Consider the following 9067-nt stretch of genomic DNA (forward strand, 5'->3'; position numbering starts at 1 on the left):
CCTGGGCTCACAGCAAACCTAAGGGGTCAGGGTGTAACAGGGGCAGGGTGAGGGTGTGGCCATTAGCTAGTGGGCATTATAGGTCCTGCTCAGCCAACCGTCAGTGTCAGTGGTCCTGGTGGCAACAGTCTCCCTGGGTCCCAGGCCGCAGGACCCAGGCCCTGCTTGTGTGGCCAAAAGCAGGGCCCAGGCAGCCACACCTGGACTGGGCACCTGGGCAGGGAGGCTGCTGGACCCAGGGGAATGCCTGAGGCCCCCCACCCCAGGTGCCCAGGGCAGAGGGAGCAGCTTGTGTCCTGAGGACTCCTGCCCGAGCTTGTACGTGTGCGTGTGTGCATGTGCATGTGTGTATGTGTGTGTGTGCATGTGCGTACGTGTGGCATTGGGGGGCATGAAAAGGGCTTCCTGGATTATTGCCCAGGACCATTTGCAGGACTAAGTGCTGAGTCCCGAGGTGCAAAGCCCACCTGCTCAGGTAGGGGGGGTTGGCCTCCCCTCCCCACTCCTAGCTGGGCTGGGAGGGGCTCCACCCACCTGTGGGAGCTGGACTGACCCACACACACAGGCCATGTTTGGGGTCAGGTGTGACGGATGCTTGCGGGGCATCCAGAAGGTAACACTCTCACCCGCTGGATGTGGAAATGGGACATGAGACATTGTCCATCTTGTCACTGTGATGGGGGCCCTGCGGAGACTGGGGTCACCAGTAGACAGCAGAATGGGGAGCAGGAATGGACCAGAGCCCCGCGAGGCTGTTCAGGCCCCTGGATCCAGCTGTGCCTAATGGCAGTCACCCTTGGCCTTTTGAGTGGTGGGAGTTTTATGTACTCAAACTGTTTAAGAAGTCTGGCTGGGTTTCTGTTCTCTTGATTGATGCCTGGCCTTGAGAAGAGAATCCCATCTGGAGAGGGCCCAGGCACAGCCACCTGGTACCCCTCCCCTGGGACGTCTTCAGGGCCAAGAGACACACTCCTTCAGCAGAGATCTGTTCCCTCCGGTACAAGCTCAGCCCCTGGTTCTTTCTCCCAAATATGTCACCCAGGGTGGGATGCCTGGATGGGAGTTCCCTGTCTCCAGCTCTCGGTCCACAAAGAGGGGCTCCTACTCTCCCCAAATCCACACCAGAACATCATCAGTGTTGACCTCCAGGACATCCATGGCCAGAAGGAGGTGCACGGGCTGAGACAGAATTTCTGGAAGTCAGTCTTTTTTTTTAAATTTATTATTATTATTATTAATTTTTTTATACAGAAGTTATTAGTTATCTATCTTATTAGTTACCTATTTTATACATATTAGTGTATACATGTCAATCCCAATCTCCCAATTCATTACAGCACACACACCCCACCCCCGCCATTTTCCCCCCTTGGTGTCCATATGTTTGTTCTCTACATCTGTGTCTCAATTTCTGCCCTGCAAACTGGTTCATCTGTACCATTTTTCTAGGTTCCTCATATATGCGTTAATATACGATATTTGTTTTTCTCTTTCTGACTTACTTCACTCTGTATGACAGTCTCTAGATCCAACCACGTCTCTACAAATGACCCAATTTCATTCCTTTTTATGGCTGAGTAATATTCCATTGTATATATGTACCACATCTTCTTTATCCCTTCGCTAGATGGGCATTTAGGTTGCTTCTATGTCCTGGCTATTGTAAATAGTGCTGCAATGAACATTGGGGTGCATGTGTCTTTTTGAATTATGGTTTTCTCTGGGTATATGCCCAGTAGTGGGATTCCTAGGTCATATGGTAATTCTATTTTTAATTTTTTAAGGAACCTCTATACTGCTCTCCATAGTGGCTGTATCAGTTTACATTCCCACCAACAGTGCAAGAGGGTTCCCTTTTCTCCGCACCCTCTCCAGCATTTGTTGTTTGTAGATTTTCTGATGATGCCCATTCTAAATTGTGTGAGGTGATACCTCACTGTAGTTTTGATTTGCATTTCTCTAATAATTAGTGATGCTGAGCAGCTTTTCATGTGCTTCTTGGCCATCTGCATGTCTTCTTTGGAGAAAGGTCTATTTAGGCCTTCTGCCCATTTGTGGATTGGGTTGTTTGTCTTTTTAATATTGAGCTGTATGAGCTGTTTATATATTTTGGAGATTAATCCTTTGTCTGTTGATTCGTTTCCAAATATTTTCTCCCAATCTGAGGGTTGTCTTTTTGTCTTGTTTGTAGTTTCCTTTGCTGTGCAAAAGGTTTTAAGTTTCATTAGGTCCCATTTGTTTATTTTTGATTTTATTTTCATTACTCTAGGAGGTGGATCAAAAAAGATATTGCTGTGATTTATGTCAAAGTGTGTTCTTCCTATGTTTTCCTCTAAGAGTTTTATAGTGTCCAGTCTTACATTTAGGTCTCTAATCCATTTTGAGTTTATTTTTGTGTATGGTGTTAGGGAGTGTTATAATTTCATTTTTTTACATGTAGCTGTCTAGTTTTCCCAGCACCACTTATTGAAGAGACTGTCTTTTCTCCAGTGTATATCCTTGCCTCCTTTGTCATAGATTAGTTGACCATAGGTGTGTGGGCTTATCTCTGGGCTTTCTATCCTGTTCCATTGATGTATATTAACGTTTTTGTGCTAGTACCATATTGTCTTGATTACTGTAGCTTTGTAGTATAGTCTGAAGTCAGGGCGTCTGATTCCTCCAGCTCTGTTTTTTTCCCTCAAGACCGCTTTGGCTATTCGGGGTCTTTTGTGTCTCCATACAAATTTTAAGATTTTTGTTCTAGTTCTGTAAAAAATGCCACTGGTAATTTGATAGGGATTGCATTGAATCTGTAGATTGCTTTAGGTAGTATAGTCATTTATACAATATTGATTTTTCCAATCCAAGAACATGATATATCTCCCCATCTGTTTGTATCATCTTTAATTTCTTTCATCAGTGTCTTATAGTTTTCTGCATACAGGTCTTTTGTCTCCCTAGGTAGGTTTATTCCTAGGCATTTTATTCTTTTTGTTGCAATGGTAAATGGGAGTGTTTCCTTCATTTCTCTTTCAGATTTTTCATCATTAGTCTATAGGAATGCAAGAGATTTCTGTGCATTAATTTTGTTTCCTGCAACTTTACTAAATTCATTGATTAGCTCTAGTAGCTTTCTGGTGGCATCTTTAGGATTTTCTATATATAGTATCATGTCATCTGCAAACAGTGATAGTTTTACTTCTTCTATTCCAATTTGTATTCCTTTTATTTCTTTTTCTTCTCTGATTGCTGTGGCTAGGATTTCCAAAACTATGTTGAATAATAGTGGTGAAAGTGGACATCCTTGTCTTCTTCCTGATCTTAGAGGAAATGCATTCAGTTTTTCACCATTGAGAATGATGTTTGCTGTGGGTTTGTCATATACAGCCTTTATTATGTTGAGGTAGGTTCCTTCTATGCCCACTTTCTGGAGAGTTTTTTTTTTTATCATAAATGGGTGTTGAATTTTTTCAAATGCTTTCTCTGCATCTATTGAGATGATCATATGTTTTTTCTGCTTCAATTTGTTAATATGGTGTATCACATTGACTGACTTGCATATATTGAAGAATCCTTGCATCCCTGGGATAAATCCCACTTGATCATGGTGTATGAGCCTTTTAATGTGCTGTTGGATTCTGTTTGGTAGTATTTTGTTGAGGATTTTTGCATCTATATTCATCAGTGATATTGGTCTGTAATTTTCTTTTTTTGTAGTATCTTTGTCTGGTTTTGGTATCAGGGTAATGGCCTCATAGAATGAGTTTGGGAGTGTTCCTTCTTCTGCAATTTTTTGGAAGAGTTTGAGAAGGATGGGTGTTAGCTCTTCTCTAAATGTTTGATTGAATTCACCTGTGAAGTCATCTGGTCCTGGACTTCTGTTTGTTGGAAGATTTTTAATCACAGTTTCAATTTCATTACTTGTGATTGGTCTGTTCATATTTTCTATTTCATCCTGGTTCAGTCTTGGGAGGTTGTAGCTTTCTAAGAATTTGTCCATTTCTTCCAGGTTGTCCATTTTATTGGCATAGAGTTGCTTGTAGTAGTCTCTTAGGATGCTTTGTATTTCTGCGGTGTCTGTTGTAACTTCTCCTTTTTCATTTCTAATTTTATTGATTTGAGTCCTCTCCTTTTTCTTGATGAGTCTGGCTAATGGTTTATCAATTTTATCTTCTCAAAGCACAAGCTTTTAGTTTTATCGATCTTTGCTATTGTTTTGTTTCTATTTATTTCTGCTCTGATCTATGATTTCTTTCTTTCTACTAACTTCGGGTTTTGTTTGTTCCTCTTTCTCTAGTTCCTTTAGGTGTAAGGTTAGATTGCTTGTTTGAGATGTTTGTTGTTTCTTGAGGTAGCATTGTATTGCTATAAACTTTCCTCTTAGAACTACTTTTGCTGCAATCCATAGGTTGTGGATCGTCGTGTTTTCATTGTCATTTGTCTCTAGGTATTTTTTGATTTCCTCTTTGATTTCTTCAGTGATCGCTTTGTTATTTAGTAACTTATTGTTTAACCTCCATGTGTTTGTGTTTTTTATGTTTTTTTTCCCTGTAATTGATTTCTAATCTCATAGCGTTGTGGTCAGAAAAGATGCTTGATATGATTTCAATTTTCTTAAATTTACTGAGGCTTGATTTGTGACCCAAGATGTGATCTATCCTGGAGAATGTTCCATGTGCACTTGAGAAGAAAGTGTAATCTGCTGTTTTTGGATGGAATGTCCTAAAAATATCAATTAAATCTATCTGGTCTATTGTGCCATTTAAAGCTTGTGTTTCCTTATTAATTTTCTGTTTGGATGATCTGTCCATTGGTGATGTGGGGTGTTAAAGTCCCCCATTATTATTGTGTTACTGTCGATTTCCTATTTTAGAGCTGTTAGCAGTTGCCTTATGTATTGAGGTGCTCCTATGTTGGGTGCATATATATTTATAATTGTTATATCTTCTTCTTGGATTGATCACTTGATCATTATGTAGTATCCTTCCTTGTCTCTTATAACATTCTTTATTTTGAAGTCTATTTTATCTGATATGAGAATTGCTACTCCGGCTTTCTTTTGATTTCCATTTGCATGGAATATCTTTTTCCATCCCCTCACTTTCAGTCTGTATGTGTCCCTAGGTCTGAAGTGGGTCTCTTGTAGACAGCAATATATATGGGTCTTGTTTTTGTATCCATTCAGCGAGCCTGTGTCTTTTGGTTGGAGCATTTAATCCATTCAGGTTTAAGGTAATTATCTATATATATGTTCCTATTACTATTTCCTTAATTGTTTTGGGTTTGATTTTGTAGGTTCTTTTCTTCTCTTGTGTTTCCTACTTAGAGAAGTTCCTTTAGCATTTTTTGTAAAGCTGGTTTGGTGGTGCTCAATTCTCTTAGCTTTTGCTTGTCTGTAAAGCTTTTGATTTCTCCATCGAATCTGAATGAGATCCTTGCCGGGTAATCTTGGTTGTAGGTTCTTCCCTTTCATCACCTTAAATATGTCATGCCACTCCCTTCTGGCTTGTAGAGTTTCTGCCGAGAAATCAGCTGTTAACCTTATGGGAGTTCCCTTGTATGTTATTTGTCATCTTTCCCTTGCTGCTTTCAACAATTTTTCTTTAATTTTGGCCAATTTGATTACTTTGTGTCTCAGCGTGTTTCTCCTTGGGTTTATCCTGTATGGGACTCTCTGCGCTTCCTGGACTTGGGTGGCTTTTTCCTTTCCCATGTTAGGGAAGTTTTCAACTATAATCTCTTCGAATATTTTCTCGGGTCCTTTCTCTCTCTTCTCCTTCTGGCACCTCTATAATGTGAATGTTGTTGCGTTTAATGTTGTCCCAGAGGTCTCTTAGGTTGTCTGCTTTTCTTTTTTTTTTTTTTTTTGTTTATTCTGTTCTGCAGCAGTGAATTCCACCATTCTCTCTTCCAGGTCACTTATCCGTTCTTCTGCCTCAATTATTCTGCTATTGATTCCTTCTAGTGTATTTTTCATTTCAGTTATTGTATTGTTCATCTCTGTTTGTTCTTTAATTCTTCTAGGTCTTTGTTAAATATTTCTTCCATCTTCTCGATCTTTGCCTCCATTCTTTTTCCGAGGTCCTGGATCATCTTCACTATCATTATTCTGAATTTTTTCTGGAAGGTTGCCTATCTCCACTTCGTTTAGGTGTTTTTCTGGGGTTTTATCTTGTTCCTTCATCTGGTATATAGCCCTCTCTGCCTTTTCATCTTGTCTATGTTTCTGTGAATGTGGTTTTTGTTCCACAGGCTGCAGGATTGTAGTTCTTGTTGCTTCTGCTGTCTGCCCTCTGGTGGATGAGGTTACCTAAGAGGCTTGTGCAAGGTTCCTGATGGGAGGAACTGGTGGTGTGTAGAGCTGGCTGTTGCTCTGGTGGGCAGAGCTCAGTAAAACTTTAATCTGCTTGTCTGCTGATGGGTGGGACTGGGTTCCCTCCCTGTTGGTTGTTTGGCCTGAGGTGACCCAACACTGGGGCCTACCCGGCCTCTTTGGTGGGGCTAATGGCGGACTCTGGGAAGGGTCACACCAAGGAGTACTTCCCAGAACTTTTGCTGGCAGTGTCCTTGTGCTCATGGTGAGCCACAGCCACCCCCCGCCTCTGCAGGAGACCCTCCAGCACCAGCAGGTAGGTCTGGTTCAGTCTCCTATGGGGTCACTGCTCTTTCCCCTGGGTCCCGATGCGCACACTACTTTGTGTGTGCCCTCCAAGAGTGGAGTCTCTGTTTCCCCCAGTCCTGTCGAAGTCCTGCAATCAAATCCTGCTAGCCTTCAAAGTCTGATTCTCTAGGAATTCCTCCTCCCGTTGCTGGGCCCCCAGGTTGGGAAGCCTGACGTGGGGCTCAGAACCTTCACTCCAGTGGGTGGACTTCTGTGGTATAAGTGTTCTCCAGTTTGTGAGTCACCCCCCCAGCAGTTATGGGATTTGATTTTACTGTGATTGCGCCCCTCCTACCATCTCACTGTGGCTTCTCCTTGGTCTCTGGATGTGGGGTCTCTTTGGTGAGTTCCAGTGTCATCCTGTCGATGATTGTTCAGCAGTTAGTTGTGATTCTGGTGTTCTCCCAAGAGGGAGTGAGCGCACGTCCTTCTACTCCGCCATCTTGAGCCAATCTCCTCTGGAAGTCAGTCTTTAAATAACATCTTTGAGTTTTCCAGTCCCTTACCTTCCTTGCTTGGTTGGAAAGGACCAAGTGACTGTCCTGGGTTTCTCTGAGTGCTGGTGACGGTGTTGCAATAGTTAATTGGCTGTGTCATAGCCTCACTGAACGAGGACCTGTCTTAATCACAGAGATGACAGGCAGGCGGGGAGGGACGTGAATATTTATCTCAGGCCGGGCCTCACTGCTTAGTTGAGCTGCCGCCTGCCTTCGAGGTCAGGGGAACAATTTTAGAGCAACAGCCGCTGTCTCCTGCCCATGCGCCTGCCTCCCTGACCTTCTCCACAGATGAGGAGATGAATCCCTGAAAGTTCAAACGTCCGGGTTTGACACTTGCCCTTTGTTTTTAAAAGGTTAACGATGAGTGATGAGTGGGTTTGTCAGACGTCAGCTGGAGCAGGACTGAGGGGTCCGGAGGGGGGCGGGGAGGGGCTTTGCTGAGGCCCCTCCTCCCCGTGCGACAGCCCCCAAGTCCTCCAGGAGGGCGGCCGTCAGCCCTGGTCATCTCCCATCTGCTCCTCCCCACCTTCTGACCAGGCACCTCTGGCATCTGGGTCTCCCTCGCCCTCCACCTGCAAAGGTCTGTCTTGGGGCCCCCAGCCTGGCCCGGCCCGTGCTGGGGGTCCCTCCTGCCCCAACACACACACAGCCGCCCAAGCCCACTCCACAGCAGGAAACTTTGCTGATGGCCTCGGGGCTCCGAGACCTTGGGGCTCCCACCACGTTGGGCTGGGACCTGCCCCTCCTTCTCCAACAAGCTAGGCGGGTGCCCCTCCAAACTCTGGGCCTAGCAGTGCCGCCCTCCTCTAAGGCTCTCCCGCCATGCCAGGCACTGGCTGGCCCTGTGCGCTGGACGTGCTCCCTGACCATCACCTAAGGCCCTGGTCCTCCCTCAAGCAGAGGCCTCCCCAGCGCCCACTCTCCACACTCCATCAGGACACCCAGGCCCCGGGGCAGAGGGTTGGGGGGTGCTCAGTGCCCACGGGGTGAATGAGGGGTCCGCCTGTGGCCCAGAGGGCACCTCGGGATCACGTGGGTGGTCTTACACCAGGTGAAGCTGGGAATGTTCTGTGACCGCTTTCCTAACCTAGACTGCATCGTGATAGCAGCCCCAAACTGGATGGGTGAAGGGCCTTGTGCTGGAAGGCTAGGTCCCCAGGCTGCAGGCTGTCCGCGTCCTCTTCACCACCCTCCGTCCTGGGAGGGCCCGGCCGAGACACAGGGCTCGCATGGTCCTTCTGGCTCAAGGTCAGCCAGCCAGGTTTGCCCTCCCCCATCCATATCCCTGTCCCTGTCCAGGCTGTCCTGCGACCGGAGAACCACCGCCCTGACCCCGACAGCTGGACTCACAACAGACCTTGGGCCGGGGAGGCCCACGAGGCCACAGCTCCTACCGTGTCTCTCCATCAGGATGGGGGTGCGATGCCCGGATGCCTCCTCCTCCTCCAGCCCCACCGTCAGGGTCCCCACCTGCTGCCCCTCCCCCTCGGCCCTTTCACACGACCAAGACCACAGTCCCCGGCCCCCGTCCTTCCAGCAGCTGAGACGCCACCTCCCAACCACCCGCCCCACGTCCGGCGGCCCTGACAGCGTCACCTGGAGCCCGGCTTCCAGGCTGTCCCCCGCTTCTCCCCAGACCCCCCAGCGGCCCCCACCCTCACGGCCCCTTGAAGCTCATCCCTGGCCCCTCCCACCGCGCCCTGCCCTCTAGGGTGGGGCTTCGCTGGCTGGCCTCTCCCAGCAGGATGCAGCCCCCAGGGAGGCTCCACTGCTGCCCCCTCAGCACCTAGACAACAGCAGTTCTCAAACCTGTAGAACTGCGGGCTCTTCCCAAACAAGCCTGGCGGCCAACGTGCAAAGAGCGAAGAGCCGGCGGGGTAGGCGGTGCCAGGCTGGTGCCTCCACGATGCTCACACCTGTAAAC

This window comes from Mesoplodon mirus (genome assembly GCF_964341445.2).
Source record: "Mesoplodon mirus genome assembly, chromosome: 6".
Classification (NCBI taxonomy): Eukaryota; Metazoa; Chordata; class Mammalia; order Artiodactyla; family Ziphiidae; genus Mesoplodon; species Mesoplodon mirus.